A 21466-nucleotide genomic window follows, 5' to 3' on the forward strand; every position below is an offset into this window, starting at 1 on the left:
AATGAAAATAGCATTCTGTGAACGTGTTTCTTCTGAAAACCTCATTTTTTGAAATAGCTGCCACGATACTTCAAGTTCTAGTGCCATTTCAAGTTTATTGATTTTCCCAATTTTTCTTTTTAACACGAAATGAAAACGAAAGAGTGATCAAGATGGTTATTCATCTTCCTGCTTGTGAGAAATTTATTTTCAAATGGGCTCTGTTAAATCGAACGTGTCTCGTGTAATTTTGATCATTCTTTTCTTCAACATATAACTTGCAAAAATATATATTCACAGATGCGTGTCCGAAAGAAATGTCCACAAAAAGTCTTGCGGTTCTTCCTCGAGGAGGAAAGAAAAACATGGCATTCGAAATCAGAATACTCATTTAATTCGCCACCCATCTGAATGTTATTCCCTTCGGCCGTTTTCGACGCTGAAATCCCACTCGTAACTCATCCGGCTGTAATTTTCCAAATCGAAGCCGATCCGGCTCTTTAATTGCCTTTCGGAATGGCAAATGTAATGTATTCATCGTCGGGAATTGTAGGTAAAACATAATCGGCCAGATGCTTCGTAAATAGACGCGAATCGGTTAACGAAGGCTCGGTTCGTGTCGGTGCATTCATGAATGTCGAAAACCTGTGCTCCTCCTCCTTGGGAAACACCACGAATTACGGTGAAACCGGCGATTGCCTTTTTCCAGCGTGTTCGAGGGGGAAACGTGCACACTCGTGAATTTAAAAAAAAAAAAAAAAGGAAAAAAGTAACGCAGCAATCCTATCATTCGGTTTAACAATGTCGCGCGACTCGCAACGGTGACATTCGCGTAAATATTAATTTTTCCGCGTGCTCTGTTATTCATACGAACGCCGCGGCGGAACGATGCAACGTGAATTGTTTTCTTCCTTTCGTTTTGCTTTTTGTTTCGTTCGTCCTTTACTGTACACACCGCACAACGCGGCTTGAATATTTCAAATATTTCAATTACTTCGGGCTGTACGATTAGTATGTGGATTATACGCGTGGAGTGTGTGATTTAGAGATCGAGCGACTTGTTGCATTTTGGAAGTAAGTGATTTTCTCTTTCGTTAAATTTTTGCGTCATTGTTACGTAGGAGAAGGGAGAATGAATTCTCTATTCAATCCAATTGTAAGCTCAAGAGTGTTAGTTGTAGTGTCCTAAACAATTTTCAACGTTCTATGCGTTTTTAAACGTAAAATTGAAGGATTTTCAGTGAAATTTAATTTCATCAACAGTCTGCTATCTTTTCTTAGTTTATGCTCCGAACATTTTCTGGGTTATAGGCACGAATCTTTCACCAAGTTCGACAAAAGCCACTGAAACAAACAAGTCAATACATTGACTATTAACTATTCGTTATAAAATATATAATAATTCCGTTTCATAAAATTTCTGCTACATTTTCTCCCTTCTTACTTGTCTCTCGAACTTTCTTTCGTCCATCGGCTGTGTACTTTTTGCGATAAATTGTTGCAACACATTGCGATGATGCGAGCGTTAATGTTAAAGGGTTAATTTCTAATTTGGAACATCTTCTCGTTGTTTCTTTTTCTTTTTAGACTCGTTTCCAGACCCGCTGCGTTATTCAACGGGCGCTTGTTAAGTTAAAGCTTGATTAATTCCCGCATAGTCGTAGCCGTGGGATCGGCGCAATTAACGGCCGCAGTTAGAATTTACATTAGATTACAATTGAATTCGATTTTGTTCGCGTTAAATAACCGCGGCGACCGCGCGTGATAGTTGGATTACACGATTCAACCGAAACACGTATATAAATATCCGGCCGGGGGGGAGATAACGGCTGAAAAGTGCCGTTCAACGACAACTTCGATTTTACGCGATAATAAAGGAGATTATGGAAATGCTCGGGCATAATAGTCAAATTTATCGGACCTCAAAACGTGGTAATTCGGCCTGTACCGTTTCTACAAATCCCGATTAACTTAATTGCCGCTCGTGAATTGTCGGCCGCAGCGTTTAATGGCAATTGGAATTTCATATTTCTCGAAAAAAAGAAAAAAAAAAAAAGAAAGAAAAGAATATGGCGAATAATTCTGCCGGTCGGTTAATGGGGGAACCGGTGGCGCGGATAAATTGCCGAAGAAAGTGTAAAGTGTAGCCCCTGTTCAGGGGCTTGATCGCCATCTCCTTTCCGCAGTTTCGTTCTTTACTGGCCAATTAACCGGATATCAGCGCATTGCTTTGCGATCGTGATTTGAGTTAATTAATAATTCTGAACGAAGAATCAGACAGTAATAACTCGTTAGAATATTGCCGTTTGTCAATCTTGGCGTGTCAAATGTTGGTAGTCGCAGTGAAGAGTATAACAATTGGAGTTTAACAATAGCTCTCCAGTATTTCACGTGAATCGGAAAATACGAATCACGAAAGTGACTTCGGTTACAGATAATTTTTATTTGTAACATTTCTTTAGTCTTGTTTCGTGCTATGTAATAACTGATGTTGGCCTATTCTAACCACGTATACAGATATTTTACAAAGTAATTTGATTCGTGCAGAAATTTCAACGGTCATCTTAGACGTATGGAAATTAGCTCAGAGCACGAAAATTCCATCGAGAATCTTTCAACTCCAAAAAGTGTGAGATGTCCATGTTGATTATTAAAGAGAATCAAAGAACAATAAAATAATATATTCATTCCGATTAAATTTCTGTGAAAAATGAGAAGTTGGCCATTTTGACAGTTCCAATGTTATAAAAAAAAAATAGAACACTATCGACAATAAGGACAAGCTTCTTGAAAATGAGAATGTAAAAGTAATTTTTTTATATTTTTAATTAATATTAGCAATAATTAAACCTGTTGACTTATGTTCTTCACTGCACACATATAAAAAAAAATTATTCGTAAAAAGAAAAGTACAACAGTCAAAAGGCGTGAAATTTATTCGCGGACTTGAGCACTGCACAACTTGTGAGTATAATCGATGGTATCGAAACACATGGGATTATAAATCCATTCAATGGCAATATTTGTAACTCATCGAAGATTCAGGTTGAACTATAGACTCGGTAATCAGGCGAATCGGGCGCAGGTTAGTCGTGCGGTTAATTATTCGAATTGCCTAAATACCTGGATGTATTTCACAGAAATGTAGCACTGGCCGAGGTCAGACCGGCTGCAGGAGCGTACTGTTTCACCGGAGATAATTAATGGAGACTTCAGACTAATAGCAGAGTAACACGACCGCATGACGGGGTTACAATGTAAATGGCCATTACTGGCTTTCAACTAAGAAATTAGAGTGACTCGCGTCCAGAACACGCGCGCTTAAAAAGACTTTAATTCTCCTAATCCAGAAACTTTTTGAGAATAATTCGCGTCGAGAACGCGCTTGGTGTCTGTACGATACTACTATCGTTTGACACTCTGACGACATCATGCAGGAGCATGATCTATAATCAGTTACAAGTCCGTGTCCATGTTTAATTGTCAAGTGGTGTCATAATAATTCGCCGGACGAAAATTCACAATATTTCTTTCGTGCATTCTCTCTAAATTAAATCCAATGAAAAGTTAAAGAAGTAGAATTTTATGGCTCATTATTCCATTTCGTGGTTCTGAGTGGACCCAAGTTAATTAAAAATTAGATCGTTTCGACGATGTTTCTTATGTTGTCGTGAAAAATTTATTAGCTTCTCCGATCCAAAACAAAACCTGATCTCCTTGCGATTATTCGAATTTCGAAGGATATATTTGAGGGACTTGTGGTCAGCTTAGGCCAATGACATCAGCCTGCGCGGAAAAATCGCCCGGTGTGGGAAACGTCGGGTCGACGACCAACATTCACGATACGTAAGAGTACGTGTGCAGGTGCGTGCAGCAGGATTTCGGTCAGGTAGACCAATTAAGGGCAATTCTGCCTCATCGTCCACCATTGTTAGGAACAATGAATGAACATTAACGAAGAAAAAGTAAAAAAAAAGACACGGATCGAAGTCGCGTGAAAATTCGTGTCAGTTGAAAAGTTTGATCTCTGGCGCGGCTAAACTTTCCATCTGAAATGAAACTTTTTTTATTTGCCGAGTTACATCGCTGCTGAAAAGTGTGTGGATATTTAGCATTTTTTATGGAATCTGTGACACATGTTGCTAAATTCTTTTACTGCTCTGATATATGTATATATAATATACATGTACAGTGAGTCGAAAATACTTGTATGCAATTGAGCGATTGATCCTGTTTTACGATGTAAGTTTTTCAAGATTCTTCTCATCGTACATCTAATTTCTGTATTTAACAAGCAAATAATGTGCAATGCAAATGGTCATTTTAAGCACACGATGATTGTTATAGATGGTTCCATTGAATACTGAATATTATTATTATAGATTATTAACAATATTCTTGCATTGCATGCGAACGCAATACATAATATTCATAGAATGCTCCTACAAGCGATACAACTTTCTATAATGCTTTTGTGAGCAATATATACATGTGTCATTATAAATTCCAGAGCACGTTTAATACCAGAAAGAAAAATATTGTTACTGCATTTTTTCACACGCGAATTATAATTCTCGTTTACTTGATTTCGCCTTTAGCTCGCGTAGCAGCATTGTCACAGATAACCATAGTAATTTGCGTTACATTACAGGTGTTTACTTTATTTTGTATTCCACGCTCTCTCCGACAGAGATTAAAGTTGAAAATTGTACAATTACGAAAGATCAGCTAATTTTCAAGACGAGAGATGGAACCGGTATTCTGCGACACACGCTTCGAAATCGCGCGTTCCGAGTGACGTTGCCGTTTCTTAGGAACTCCTGCTTGAGAGGAAAAGCTGTAATGGAAGAGCATCGGCGGATTTCTGGAACGTTTCAGGCAGCAATGTCCTCGGGTCATGTTCCGGGGTACAAGGAAAGAAGCTTATCCCGGTAGATGCATATCCTGGTAGACAGGGCATCTCGCGTGCTTAACATATAAAATGGCATCTGTTTTCCAACTTTGTCGCGATAAACAACTGAATTATAGTCGCGACGAGCACAACCGTTTCGTTACAGAAGTCGCGACAAGAATGAAGAATAAATGTGCAGCACGCCGATTAAAGATGTTGTAGACGCTTCCCTAATCTTTGGTAAATTTGAGTAAATTTCCGTGTTCTAATTTGCGTCCTATTGGAGAATTTTTATATTTCTTACATAATTTATCGAATGATCATTTCTCAAGTGTTGCTTTCTGTTTGTCAGTCATCAAATTATTAACACTAAATTACATTCTTCTTGTACCGATATTCAACGCAACTCAATTAACATTCAGGCAACTTGTTATTGGCAACAATTTGTTATTGCATTTTTTACACAAAATAGATTTCTAAATTTTATCGTAGAAAAGTTCAAGTCCGATTTGCTCATTTGACAGTCGTGTAAGTGTTAATCGTATGCGAAGATTAAAAAAAGAGAGGGAGAAGAAATTCTGCCAAGCGAAAAGAAAAGAAACTTCTCTGTCATTTGCGAACAATGTTCTCGCGCTGCTAACGACCATTAAAACTAAAAGGTCGTCCGTGGTTTACTCACACGGCGAGATATGGTAATTCGAAAAACGTTTATTACCTTTATTACGGTATTTTTTGGCCAGCGCGCTCGTAACTATATTTCTCCCTCTTGCGCTCCAACATTGCCAGCCCAATCGTATACGAACGAAATAGGTCGGCAAACATTATTAGCTATCAGTTGTGAACAAATTTTTGGGAATATCCTCTCAAAAGTGGAATTTGGTTATTTCTGAATCGTTGCGAATAAGTAAACAAATTTCATTAGCTATTGCATAAACGACTCTTCGTCTGTTTCAAAGCTGAAATTAATTTTAATTGTGTTCGTTTGCATCACAAATTGCAATATTGCACCTGCGTTTGTGCCATCAAATGCGGAATTACTTACATCAAGCCATTAACCAAGAATTTTACGTATTATACTTTGTTTTTTACGAATTATACTTTGACTCGTGTCCAATTTTTGACAATTTCTGATCTTTCTCGTATATATTTCAATTACGATCGATTAGTATCAACTCTCCTTCGTTGATACTAATCCAAATCTTTCTAATCTTCCCGAGAGAAGTCAGGATTTCAAAATTTTATATCAAGTGAAAGATTTGATACGAGGGCTTGCATAATGTAGCAAAGAATTGATCAAAGCGTTCAAACGTCTTTTACGTTTTTCGAAAGTTGCGACGCAAATTAATTGATATCTAGCCTGGCTGTGCCATAGGAAATTAATTCAATCATGGAAATGGGAATTGAATTCGTCCATTCGTCTCGACTTTGATATCTTCCTAACTGTTGAAACAATTTAGAGATGCATCGATGAAACTCGATGCTCTTCGGCAAATTGGAAACGGTAAATCCGAAATTTTAGTGAAGAAAATTGAGTGTTAAAGGAAGAGTGTCGTTTCATTTGCAGCAACGAACTAGTATGAAATCGTACGAAAATGTATTTAGCATAATATTTTCCTTAATAGGAGACTCAGCTGTAATAGAACGATTAGGTTACAGAAAATATTTGCGCGCGCAATATTCATTCATGCATGTTCGTTACATTTGCACGCGTTTTGTATTTTCTAATGAACTTGTTTTTAATTTATAAAAGGAACTTTCTCCTACTTTACAACAGTAACAAATATAATGCCGCGTAAATAATTCTCGTAGCCGGTGTGCAGCTTCCAAAAATTATTTTCTTTTCGTTTGAACTTCGCGTAACATGCGCAAGAAGTATTCAGCGTGTACGCTGAAAGTTACGGTTTCAACGAGGAAAGTATAAAAGTAGCGCTTTTTTCCTCCCCTTTTTTTTCTTCTTTCTTTCTTTCTTTCTTTCTTTCTTTCTTCTCTCTCGAACGATAGCAGAGAATTCGAGATTGCAAGGAATCGTAAGGTTGAAAGTTGAGAGGGTGTATCGTCGTAGTCGATTAAATGATCTGAGTCCTCTTTGGTATCGGAAGCTTCTCGGCAGAAGTTTCCTGGCCGTTCAATTCGGGCCAATCTCGACGGACGGCCATGAGTCAAAGGGAAGTTGGACGAATCGAGGTCGAAATTAAGTTTCGACCCGATTGACGTACCCGGCACCGGTGCTCGACTTTATCGACGAACCAATTATATTCCTCCTTATGCTCATCCTCCACCTACCTTCTGGCCCATCTAACTCGTTTCTTTCTTTCTGTACGAAGTCCCTCGCACATGCAAAAAAAAACAAAAAAAAAAAAAAATTCGAGAGGAAAGAGATAATCAGATGCAGATGATATTTTGATTGGCAGATAATGTTACAAAATCTAATCTGACCGTTGAAAAGAAGCAGATGTTTCGTCAACTATGGACAAAAAGGAGATCTTGTGACATTTAGAGGAGGACATTCTTCTTAAAAATCCTAACGTGTGAAAATAGAGGTCCTCTAGAGTATAATATCTTTATCTTTCACATTTTAAGATCTTTATCATTATTCATAGATTATGTAATTCCGCGACGCTGTTAATTTATAAATAAAATATGTACAAAGTGTGTAGGGTCGCGGTATAAAATTGAATATTTATATCTGATTGTGAGAGTAGGTTACACGCAATCGAATAGAAATTTATTGTGTTAGGTATTAATCCTACGTATCGTGTATGTTAATTTTTTATCACTGTGACAATTTGATATCGGAGGAAAAATTAAATTGGAAAATCAATGAGAGTTGTACGACTGTTTAGTAATATTCACATTTCATACGGTGAATCTGCAAATTGAAATAAGTAAAACAAAATGTCATAAATAAAACCAATATTTTGAATTGCTTCAATCTTCGAGTAGTACGTAGATGATCAAAGAAAATGCTCAGTTTGTCACGTTGCACGTTGCTATCAGTAACTTGAAATTTTAAATCGTTTCCGTAAAATACACAACAGTACGATTTATAATCGCACGAAGAATAAAAATTTAATGGATTGACTTGACCCGTTTATTTATATTAATCGATACTAAATAAGGTTTAATTGCACTGCCATGTGCAGTGACCGTGTGTTAATTGCAAGACACGTTGAACATTTTCTTCAATGATCTACAATCGAACGTGTATAGTTGTTATTTGTTTCATTTATCTACAGATTTACTTATGTCGTCTAGCTTATTCACTTATTTCGTTTATTCGGATTATTTATTCATTTTAGGTGTGAGTAATGTGTCACTGTAAATTCACTCAACATATAGACGTGAATTTAAGAATGCTATTGCACAATTCGCTAATTATATATATTACAATTATCGTTTCGATTACGCTCTTCGCCTGTGTAATTACTCACAGCGTCGTACATTTCTCTTTCCTTCTCCCGGATCTGCTGTTCGTTCAAACGTGCCGCGTGCCACGGATTTCGGAAATAACAGCGCTCTCTGGTCCCTCTCCCGATTTCCGTGACCGGGTTGTTCGCCCGGCATTGATTTTGGATAATGTCCAATCTGTTTGTTATTTATGGGGAACGAGGTAACTCCTCGTTCTCTTCCCTTTCGCTCCCGTGCTTTCACCATTTCGTTCCGACGTGCCAGCCGCGGCAACCGATCTCCCGTCTTTTTCCACCGCTCTGCGGCCCTCGCAGTTACTCGCGAGGCCGCTCTGCAAGGAGGCAAGGCCACGTACAACCACACTGGGAAATCAATTTTCGTGGACAACGAAATGTCCGCCCTTTTCAGTCGTGGCCGGCGTGACGCTGCTGCTGTTGCTGCTGCATCGACGTATCTCTCCCTTGTGAAAACGCGGCCGCATCTCGGCATTCTACTTTATCAAACCGACAAACATCAACTATCTGGGCCGATCCAATTATCGTTTCAAGCGAATGCCATTCGAACACGACGTAGCATCAATTACACGTGAATTGTTATTCCCGAAATTACCTATTACCGTCGATACGCTGCTTCGATAATAACTTTCGGCGGGTTTTCATTTCGTTAGCGGGGGCGATACCGTCAAGTGCGAAAAATTTGTAATTCCTCCGACTGCAGATGTTTGTCCGATTTCCGTCGAGCAACACCGTCAAAATACGAAAAATGGAATCGAACTTGACGAATATTAAAAAGTATTCACGTTTGCGTGTCACGTGTGTACTATTAAATTTTTTGAAAATGTATAAACATATCCGCAGTCTAGTAATTTTTTTTTTTTCTTTTTTTTTTGTAGAAATTTTATGCAGCATCCGCCATTATTTTTCGTCGACTCATTCGTTCATTGAAAACACAAATGTTTCAAACTTGGACTTGATGAAATAAAGATTTAGAGTTAATTTTTGCGTATGATGAAAGCTAATTTATTGCTTCTTTTGTTTTTTGGAATTAATTTAAATACGAACTAGCAAATTGTGTAATTTCAAAAAGCAAGATTAAATTAGATTTAATAATTTTCAACGCACGGTACGTTACATCCAGTGACCAAATAAGCTTTTCTTTAAATTTCTCGTTTTTCTGTCATTAATTTTGAAGCCACTTTAATACCGCTAATGGCTGAAGAAGACGTGGACTTTTAAAACAACTTATTTCACAGCATACCATCTCTCGTGCATTAAAAGTTACTAAAAATTAAAGAAATTTTTTCTAAATTACTTTTCAGAGCTTCTTGAAATTATACAACTGTCTAATGCAAGTTAACGGAAAGTTCATCGTTGAAAAAAATGTGTCGCGATAAATTAAGAGATTCAGCGAGGAGTTGTGAAACTTTTACTGAAGCAACATTGCAACAGAATTTTCGTTTTAATTAAAAATGCAATTTCACATACTTGGAAACTATAAGAGATATCAGAGTTAATGAAAATTAACAGATCAATAAAACTTTCGTTTTTTAACATTTTCCGTTAATCAAAATTCACTGCAAGCTTTAATTAATTCATTATATACGTAAATTTGATTACTTTCATTATACACATTCTTCATTTCAATGATTAAACACAAAATGCACTATAGGACAGGTGCAGCTCTAAAGATTTTTACGACTGGAAATAAAACCTTGTATTATTTATCGTTACAAGAAACTTTCCCGCATTTCGTTACGCTTTAATTTCTCCTGATGAAAATTTCATTCACGGTGGTTGCGACGTTAAAGAGAAATTCTTCTATTTCACGGTTCGTTTACTCGGCATTCTCGTTCAAATATCTCCATCAGTCCTTCGTAAGAATTTTGATTCCGCGCATTGATAGGATTGCATTCAATTCTACCAACTTTCAGTTTCCCAGATTTTATTTTCTATTGTCCTAATCAACAGCATCCAAGGGTATTTGGTCGGAACGGCGGCGCCTGCACGCTCGTACACACAACTGACAGAGATTTTCGCACGCCGTTAACATTCGATTCGCCACTGTACGGGACTAAATATTCATGAGTCGCGTGTACACGAGGGTCGTCGGAATGTTGCACGGAACTCTCGAACCCCTTAGGAGATATCGAAAGTTTTATTGCATCGACAGATTTCACGGCGCACTACCGTGCGGCATTCTCGTGCGAATTTCCGGTCAAGTTCTTCTAATGCGCTTTTATCGATTTGTCGCGTTTCCAAATTCACCATAAACGCGCGAACGTCGAGGGAAATTTTCGAAAAGTTTTCGCGACGCACGGTGACAATTATATCCAAGAATTTTCCGTGACGAGTGTCCGAGTCCTTTCAAGTGTTCAGAGATGTTACAGGTATCGTTGAAAATCGTTCAGCTTTTAAAATTGGTTTTACGCCAGAGGAGTAATCTGGAACGGGATAATCTCCATGCATTTTTCACAGCGCGCTCGTCCCAGTCCTAGAAACGTTGTTTTTCTTTATACCGGTGTAGCGTTTCAGCCCAATTTTACGCTTTGCTCCCAGGCATTTTTTTTTTGTTTTCTGTGTTTTTTCGGTTTTTCGGTTGATATCGCGAGATTAAGATAGTACAGCGCCACTGTAGGTCTCCATTCTGCGTGTTGAATAACGAAGAGAAGGGAATTCAAAATTTTGCAAATCGATCGCAGAGTACACGCTCTTAACTGTTATCGAAAATATTTTCTTAGTGACAACGGTTGGGAATATGGCGCCGGGCAGAGAGAAACTGTTGCTGGCGTTCTGAAAATCCACCAATTTCAACAATAGATGATTCTGCATTCAGCATAAATTTGTATAAACGGCGCCACTAATTTCAGCGAGGGAAATTTAGATTGCTGCTATTTTAAACTTTCGACGTTCACATTTGCAAATGCGAATCCATTTAGGAGGCGCTATTTTGATTTTCCGGTTCGAATTATATGCTTGCGTGAAACTTTGCAAGTATCTGTTGGAAACGTTTGCTGCAGACATGAAATGATCATTTTTACTTTTAGTAAACGTTTCACTGGAAAAATGGCTAAAATTATTATATAAACTTCTTTCTCAAGCATATCGTTATTAAAACTTGGAAAAATTTGAAGGGAACGTGTTTGAAATTCTATTCAAAACATTCGATGTTCTATAGTTTGAGTAATATTTTTAACAAAATTACATTCTGGTTTTATATTTTAAATTATCGCACTACATTTTCTTCTTTACTCACAATCACAGTGTTTCAATGCATTTGAGACAATTTAAATACTAAAGTAACACTAAATAGTAAAGTAATACTAAAGTAATATAATGCTTTAAAGTAATTATTTTTATTTAAATACTTACTAATATAATGTTAGTAAAGCGAGTTGTAATTTAACAATATCATTAATCTCGCGACCGTGTCGATTCTACTATGTAAACTCTGTGTCTTACACAGACTGGATGTTTCTACTTATGCTCACGTATGTCGAGAGCAAAAGAGCATATAAGAACTTGAATGTATATCACCGTTTCCAACAATAATATTTAAAATTAGTGTAAATAAATATTTACGTGATAAAAATATATAAATATATTTAAATAAATAAATAAATAAAATACTTGAAGATATTCTCAGCCCTGAATATTCTCGAAATAAGACATTGTTTTTAAATACGATTTCAAAAGCTCATTGTACCAAACAAACTATTTCACCTTTAAAATTGCATTATACAATTTTAAAATAAAGTAGGTTATTTATTACGTATCATTCAAAATTAAATTTAACCTAACACTGATCGATTGTACGTAGTTTTATATTTTAGTGTCGTCTATTATCGTTAAGTATCTCGTAAACTGAGTCGAGTGTTTTCACAAACAGTCAAATATTTGTTCTTTGTCTAGTATCTTACGATGATCGAAAGCGTCGTGCTCCACTTTAGAAATTGCCTCGTGCTTGTTTCTCGCATTAATCCTCATTCCACTTGGTGTCAAATTAAGCACAATAATGAAAAATTAATACCTATGATGAAGAGCCAAGTGCTTAGTTAAATGTGCAAACATTTTGCACATTTAACGCAACAAACAGACTTTGTTCACTCCATTGCGCACAAAATTCACACGAATCCTGCTTTCACGCGCAAGTGTTCAATTTCACATCGTGATCTTGTCTCCTTTAATTGTTTTCCTTTAATTTGTTTTCAACGTTGCGATCATTCATTTTGGATTTCTACTTGTTATAATTATATTCGAATAAACATTCTCGAATGCACAGCCTCGAAAAGATGGTGCATAATGCCTATAAAAGGACTTAAAAATTATAATCATTATTATTATTTTAATATTATTTTTCTTACTAAAGACATAAAAAAAATATGTGTATGCAGAAATAACGTCACGTTATGTTACCACATTTGCGTTATTACGTGGTAACATAACATTTTGAAAGAAAAATCTGTCAAATCGACAGAGGGCGATTATTTGACAATTCGTTTTAAATACACGTGTACGTTGTTCCTATGTTTTGGATGATTGAACTACATGTATAATATAATATTTATCGTCCTTAATAGGAGTTGATGGAAAGAAAAATCTGAAAAGAGACGTGACCAAATTGATTAACATATATCGGTGACGGGACATTTTAAATTTTCAAAATCTAAATACGAGATCTGATGTAAATCAATTCAATTCAATGAATACAAATCTAATGTAAATTTCTCCCGGCAATGTTTCAGAAAAATTATTTTTCAACTTGTGCGTGACTGCTCCGATGACTAAAAAGCTATTCGCGTCGATTCGAAAAGGAATGAAAGATTCGTGGTCCTTAGGAAATTATCTCCAATTAATTAGGGCCCGGTAACGTAGTTTCGCCAAAGTAGAATCGATTTCGCGAGCTATCATGAAGCGGAACTATACGTAAACCCGTGACGTACAACTTCTTCGGCATGATCTTGCACGTAATATAGCGCACCTGCGCTCCCGGCGTTTTGGTATCTACAGCATGTACGCGTATTAACGCAATAACCGTGGAAATTATGACGGTGGATGTGATGGTGGCATTGTCGTAGAAAAGACATTCTCTTCAGCGAGGCTACCGTTTAATCGCGCGTCTCTGGTTAATAAGTAAGGTTCAACAGTCGTGGAACCTCGCCGAATTCCAAGATACGTCGCGATCGTTGAGATTTCTTTTCATTGATCTCATTTGGTTTCGTTCCCACGGACTCTCGTCTCTCCGCGTCTAAATTCTACGTTGAAATCAAGTTACGCGCGTCCCACGATGCTCCAGATAACAGTAATCGTGGAAGAAGAAATCGTGACTCATTTTTCGAGATATCGGAGCGATTTCGTTCGTAAGTCTCGCTCATTTCGGATAAAGCGATTATCAAGGCAACATTAACGTAGCTTTTGAAGCTAACGTAGCGAGGGTTTGAAATGAGTGAATTTTTGTTACGTTACGAGGAGCATCGATAATTATTTTGAATAAAATGATAATGTGTATATATATATATAAATTATTTAATATTATATATATATAAATAAATTTATAATTAATTTATAAAAATATAATTATGCCTGAAAAAGATATATTTTGATAAAATATTTATATTATGATTTATTTATATTATTACTTGGATTTTAGTTTAAAAAGAAACAATTAATTTGCAATTAATAAATAAATAATTAAATCTAATCATTAGAAATAACATTTATTGTTATATCTTAATATAAAAAATTAATTTTTTTATATCGCAACGTTAATCAAAAAATGTGAAATCTCTTGCGTGATTTTTCTGCGCTGTGACAATATCTTTAGCTTTCTCGATATATTTAATTAATAATAACGTAATGTGATTCAACTCTTCAAAAGAAAATTAAGATGTGGCATATATTGTATACGGGATCGCAAAATTTGTGTTCCAAATATACTTCAGTTTGAGCGTGAACAAAGTCACGAGTACATGAGGTTTCGTACTGTGTTACGAATGAAAATGGAAACGTTGAATTAAACAGATTTAATTAAAAGAAAAGAAAAAAGAAAAAAAAAGGGAAAAAGAAAAATTACGCGAAACACGGGACGAAAGTAATTTCCAAAGGCAAATGATACACGCCTGGCAAACGGGATAGAATCCGAAAGATAGATCGTTAAAATGTTAATCAGGACTATAAATTGTTCGTTGCTGTTATCGTGCTTCATATAACTGGCGTGGACGGTTTTTCGCAGGCGAAAATATCTCGGAAGATAAGACCGGGGACGAAGTTCGGATCGTAAATCAGAAAACGGGGCGGTCAGTCGAGTCGCTGAGCTTCATTCTCGTGCACGGACGTGATTTATACGGTCACCGTGTACGCGTTAGTCGAGGCAGCAGACCCAGCAGCCTTCTTAGTCACCTCGCAGACTCACCTTCCTTCTGTTAACCCACGTCTTCGGAGATGAATTAGGTTATATCGTTGTTAAGAACACTTGTAGCTCGATTGTATATCGACGCGAATGATACAGATAGATTGTTCCACTGTGTGTTTCGCGTAAGTGTTTCCATCCGATCGACGATAGCACGATATTACGGGGCAATTATAGTATTCACGAACGATTTACGATGACAGCTATTGACGCTGATATCAATATTTTATGTTTTTGTATCATTGTTACAAATGTGACAGAAACTTTCTTTACGAAAAAAAAAAAAAAAAAAAAAAAAATTATGAATGTGACTTGCATCTCTTTTTTTTTCTGAGCTGTAAATTTTCTTTTTCGCAATGTAATTGTTACGCGGGAGATTTCCATCATTTCTGCATATATTTTTATACTTGTCTGCTGGAATTTGAATACAAAATTATGTATTCCGAATTTGAATACAAAATTATGTATTGAGAATTTGAATACAAAATTATGTATATTGTAGTCAGAGTACATTTCATTCGCTTTGCTGTATAGAGTAATTATATATAGATTTTCGTAAGATTTCTTTGAAACTCTGAAAATTCTGGTAGATTAACAGCGAACCATAAATTTTTCTGTTAGACAGACACAAGTAAAAGTTCTTTTTTTTTTTTCGCGAACGTTTGAACGTTCTTCAATTATGCAAAACCCTCTGAAGAAACACAGCGGAACGAAACAACGTCGATTGAACTCCCTCGTGGGAGTTGGCGTTAATAGAATTCGTCAGATTATACATTGGCGGGCACTTTAAACATAAGTGCTTAACTAAATTACTACGAGTGCATCAACTCTCGTCGTCTTGAAATATCCTTCGAATGTTATTATATTAATCTGTAGGATCAATACGAGAATGCCTGTGCCACAATTTTAATACTGTAAAAAAATCGCTCGTTACGTCGTCTTTCTCGATGGCCCGCGAAATTTTAACAAATTGTTCGAGTTCTTTGAATTTTCGATGTTTCAATTTTTGGATCTCGAGATATATCAAAAATCTTCAGTTTAAATTTAACTTTGATCACTTATACCTTGTTTTATAAATAATTCTAATTTGTACTTTGAAATTCAATGCAGAAGCACTAATTTTAGTGTGCATTTCTTTTTCTTTTTGTTAACAATAGTAAAGAAATTTAATTAGACCATATTGATACTGTTAATAGTTCGTTATCGTTCGCACGAGCGAAATGCAATTCGCTTTACAACGAGTTTACGTGCAAACTCGAATTACCAACTGATTCTTGAATCAGAGAACGACGTTTTGTTTAATCCTGGAACGAGTTAAACGTAGGTCAGCGATTATCGTGCCCGGTCGTCGTTAATTCGTAACGGAGATTTGCAAATGCAACGTCGTTCATTGTGTCAAAGTTACAAACGCCATAATAGAATTTCAATTGCTGGACAATGTTCGATGCTTCCGTCAAGTATCGCAGAATAGCTCGGCGTATGTGTGCACACGTAGCTGGCCGTTCGATATAGTCGAGTGTGCGTAATGTTTCCTGAGCGGACAACCACGAATCATCCGTCCGCCATAAATACAATCACCATCGTCAATTTTCTTGCTCTGGTCGTGTCGAAGCAATCATTTTCCAATGAAAAATTTGGCAATCCAGAAAGGACGTTCAGTAATCATTTGAATAATCACCGAAAGTCGAAATCATTCTCCACTTAATGAGGAATTCAGTTGCAAACGCATGTACATGTGCCTTTTGAAATATTGTAACGCATTGCCCTCGGACAAACAGACTAATTGTTCCGAGAATTCTGAGATGCATTTATTGAGAAAGCCGTGAAATTTATTGAGAACACGGCGGAAACGAAAACGAAAGTCGCGCGAGTGCGACGTTCAACAGAAGATTCTCAGAGAAAGACGAACAGCTGGAAATTTGTACAGATGGCACGACGCGAGATTGGTGGTCAACGAACGACCGACGGCAAGTCAAGACGAAAAAGACAGCAAGATGTTCGCTGCGGGCAAGATTGTATCACTCGATTAACCCGTATGCGCGTACGGGGCCGGATTTATTAGACGTGAGACAAATTTCGCGTGTCGGGCGAAATGAACGCGTGACAGAGAGACAAAGCACGGCGTCGACGAAAACGGGGAAGACGAACAGAATGCTGGAGGAAGATGGAGCACTTAAGTAGAATGAAAAATAGAGTCAGCCAACGTCGAGGCGGGGGGAAGGATTTGATCAAGCCCGGATGAAACGGAAAGGAGCGAAATGGGAAGAAGATTTTTTAACGACGAATCTACACGCTTAATTTAAATAAAAATTGTCATCGGAATATATGCCCTACTTGTCTTAGTTTTCGAGTTATAGATGGTTAAAGAATATGCTATTGTTACACGTTGTGACAATGTTTGCGAATAACACTCATCGACGTGAATTAAACAGATTTCCATTAGACAGGATTTTGATTTTTGGTTTCAATTGAAATTTATTATATATTCAACGTATGTGTATAGTGTAAAAAATAGATTCGAGGCTATTTTAACTGTGTTAAAACGTGCTGAAATCGGTCTTAATTTATAAATGCAAATTACTCCAAAAAGAAAAAAAAAAAAATAACTTGGATAAGAAATGAATAATTTCGAAGAGATGATCATAACCTCTATTTTTTTTTTTTTAAATAAAATAACATGTTTTTTAATGCAGATTATTATTTGTACAAATATCAAGCTACTTATACTGAAAAGTCATTAGTTTAGAAGGTATTTTCAATCGCACAGATTTTGTAAAATTAAAATTCAAATACCTCTTAAACTAACAAGATAAGTTAGTGTCTCGAAAACTTGGATATTTAGGACAAAGGTACATATATTTACATGTTTAAGTGACACTTTTCATTGATTTACTTATACATAACGTCTTATGTATACGATGTCCATTTATATCTTGTAATATATAACGTTGTATCTTACATGTCATATGTCGTACATTTTTTACTGATTCACTTATACGTATGACGTTCGTTCATACGTTATGTAACATCACACGTTACAAGACGTTTCGCACATTTTCACCGATTTTAACGTGTCGACTCGCGCGCGAAGTATCAATGCACGATTAAGGCTCACTCTTGCGCAAATCGTTCGCAAAGAGAGGAAGGATCGGGAGAATAAAAGAGAAAAGAAGGAAAGAAAATATCGCGAATAGATATAGGGGAAGGAGCGTGTAGGGTGACGAAGTCCGTCGCAATATCCTGTAACGAAAGCCAATAAATAAAGGACGGCTTTACCGGTGGAATTAAAACACATACATCACGACGGTGGCTGGTAGACGTTTCCTTGTTTCCAGTTCTCGTCAGCTCTCGCTCCGATCCGCTTTGTTCCGACCGGTGTTTCTCTGTTCCCGCTGCGGTCGGCCCGAAGCTCGAATTAATCTTGGCCCTGGCACTGATTGCGAAATAATTTCGCGATCGAACCGTCCGCTCGGCTCGACGGGTTTCCGATCGTTACCAAATGACGCAAGACGCGAACGTTCGCGAGCATCCCACGGAGATCTGTATATATGTATATATAGGTCTTTGGACTATAGTGGTAGTTGGCTGCAAAGGGATCCTCCTTTGGGAACACTCACGATTGGTGTCGTTCTTTATATCTCGGGATATCTTAGGATTCGAAGAACCACTTACTGTTGTGGGAAATGAATAGCTATGGTTGATTTGGCCTGAGAGATTTAGAAGGCTTGGCTTGTATCTCTGAATAGTTGAGGTACTAACCACTGAATATTCGTAAGATACTCCTAGCCTAGAATATTGATGCCTGACGATTGGATCTGATGCCTCGATTAAATATTAAGGTCACTGTGTTCTTATCTGACTCTTCTACCTTGATTTTCTCAGGGTTCTCCTTTGTAATTGCACGTTTCATAGATTCAATCAAAGTAACAGAACATTGACTCGTACGTAGATGTACACTTCGATTTGTAGAAGTGAAGTATAGGAGTTTTTGCATTTTTATTTGCCAAAAAATAAAGAGACTTCTCTCGAGTTATAGAGATTCGACCGTACAATGAAATACAAAATATTTGTAATTATCTCTGTTTAAATTCTGTTGAATTTCATTTCGTTAAATACATTAATAAATAGTAATCTATTTACATATAAATAAATTAATGTCGTTGTTGCACATGTTTGGTACATCCATACATTTTCTGTATTACTAATGATACAATCGGTGAATGTTAAATACAATATTTTACTGTGGACACGCATAGGAATTAAATAAATAATTAGGCAAACAGTAAATTTTACGTGTACACAGTGTCCAGATAATTTCACTTTGACAATCAACATCTGTATCAACTTGTCTCTCTCCTACGACAGAGATGACAACGATAGCGACAACAATTTGTAAATTATTCATTCGTCAGGGTAAATATAATTATAATACGAACAAATTCGCGAACGTTTTATCGTAACGTGTAAAATTTGGTGATTATTACAGATACCGTGTGACAGCGTAACACAAGACGTTAGAAATTTATTCATGAAATGCAAAACACACTATTGAATACCTGAATATTTTGCGTTTCAATTAGATACTTATTCGATAGTTTGGCAGGTGCGCGTAGCGTCCCGAACTGTAGATTCGCAAGTTCCCAGGGTAAATTTATTCGTGATACATCGATAATTTGCATATATTCATGTTTTAGACAAAGTTCTCCGAGCCGCGAAGTATGTGTGTTTTTTAATCAGCGAACACCACGTTGTACAATGTGTCAGGGTAGCAAAGTATCATACACTATGTATTTACAGTAAACTCTGCAAGTTTTCTATAAATTCATTCTTATTACTGTTAACATTGAGATGCAGAAAGAATAAATATTACAGAAACATATTTTGGGTAACTGGGAAACTGTGGATGCTTTTATTTTATTTTTCTTTTATTTGGTTACAAATGTTCGTTGATTCAACTTTGCAGAATTGTGTTTCTCACAATCAAATTTTTCAGCTACGGTGACTTATTAAAATTGCTTTTAGCTTCTAGAATGGTTTTAATTTTCGACAATTTCAAGATAAATTGTATTCCATTCTTCTTCAATTCTTTTTTAATCAACGAATCCAGGGCTTGATATTGATGGATCGTTGTGAGAAACTTCGTTTCTTAATGAAATCAAGATTGATACAATTCTATGCATACAGCGTATTTTCGTGTTTTGAATTAACTTTATAAATCTTTCGCTATAGGTTCAAGATTCTGATCGTAATAATTCCTTCACTTTTGAAATCGTACACTTTTGATTGTATCGACTGCTTTCTAAACTAACCTTATATTTACAAGTCCCAATTCATTCTAGATCAACAGCCAATGCTGAATAATTTCATTCATACCACGTACAACGAGACTGAATAGATCGAATACTTCTATTTGCAAATATTTCAAATATAGAATTCGTTACTACAAAAGAATCTCTTTAGATCAGCGCGATCTAAAATATTTTTCTAATGCATATTTTTTTATACAATGCAGAATGATTCACCAAGGAAAAATAATTTGCTAGGAACTGACGTTCAGTTTGACGCTCTGGACTTTACATCATCAGTTTCATTCGAGTCAATTTCAGGTCAGGTGTTGGATTCGAACTACTCTGGGTTAGGTACTACTTCATTTCAAATTGAAACAACCTGAATACATACATACACCGGCATTTCTAGCCGGCGTTACTCGCATCTAGATCAGATATGAGTTAGATTGCCCAGATTCACACGAGAGTTCTACATATTAGCTAGGTCTAGATGACATATGGGTTAGGTGTACCTACATATTCTCTATATTAAACGTTCCGAGTGTTCCGGGCTACAGATCGGTAGGCTACCGAGAGTTTAGCGATCGTTAATGTTAATTTTACTCTAAGTTTACTATACGGACTAGTTCACTCTGAGAAACAAGTCAAAGCAAATAATTTTCTTCTCAATCCTCTTTACGCGTCACCATGGTTCGTATTATTATCATTATCCTGCAGCGAGAAATGTTGGAACGTTAGATATGCGTGTCGTGATGTTATTAATTGAATGAACGATATAATTATATCTGAGATAGTCTACGAGTCTCAATAAAAGTTCTATCGTCGATGTAAGTTCTCAAGTTATCAATTCGCTAATTCATTACGAGTTATATAGATACGAATTTGTTTTCTCTGCTTTATTATTTAGAAGTATTATACATATATTTTTTCATAGACATTTTTTATTTTCAACGAATGAATATAATCGAGGAAGAAGCAGTGTCGCACGCTCTAATATTTAACCGTGGAAAAGACGAAAGACTAACGATCCATTGCTCGTTCCTGTTTCTTCTTAAACAGTTGCTCGCGATTTTCAAAAGATGGCAAATCATCTTCAACTTGTATTTTACTAGAAAAGAATCCCATCATCAAGAAGATCTCTTGTTTTCGCATTTTACCGCTATTGCTCGGCGTTGTTCAATTCTATCACGTTCTCCTACGATGTTGTTAAAACGAGATTTTCATGGATCAAAAAGGAATTGGTATAGAAACACTGCCTCGATCCTCCCGACAGAAAACAACCACTATGTATCAGCGATCGGGAAATTCCCTTAGAATTTCGTATATCCTGTAGTACATAGTACAAAATCTTTATAGGATCATCCGAAGTCAATCGCAGTCGTACTGATAATAAAATAACGTTGTACTAATAATGAAAGCTGGTTTGCCGCAATTAGTTTTTATCGGAGAACTTGTTGAAATTTCACGAATAATCGAACAAGAATGAAACGCTTCC

This window comes from Frieseomelitta varia, unplaced genomic scaffold (assembly GCF_011392965.1).
Source record: "Frieseomelitta varia isolate USP_RPSP 00005682 unplaced genomic scaffold, Fvar_1.2 scaffold_999, whole genome shotgun sequence".
Taxonomy (NCBI): Eukaryota; Metazoa; Arthropoda; class Insecta; order Hymenoptera; family Apidae; genus Frieseomelitta; species Frieseomelitta varia.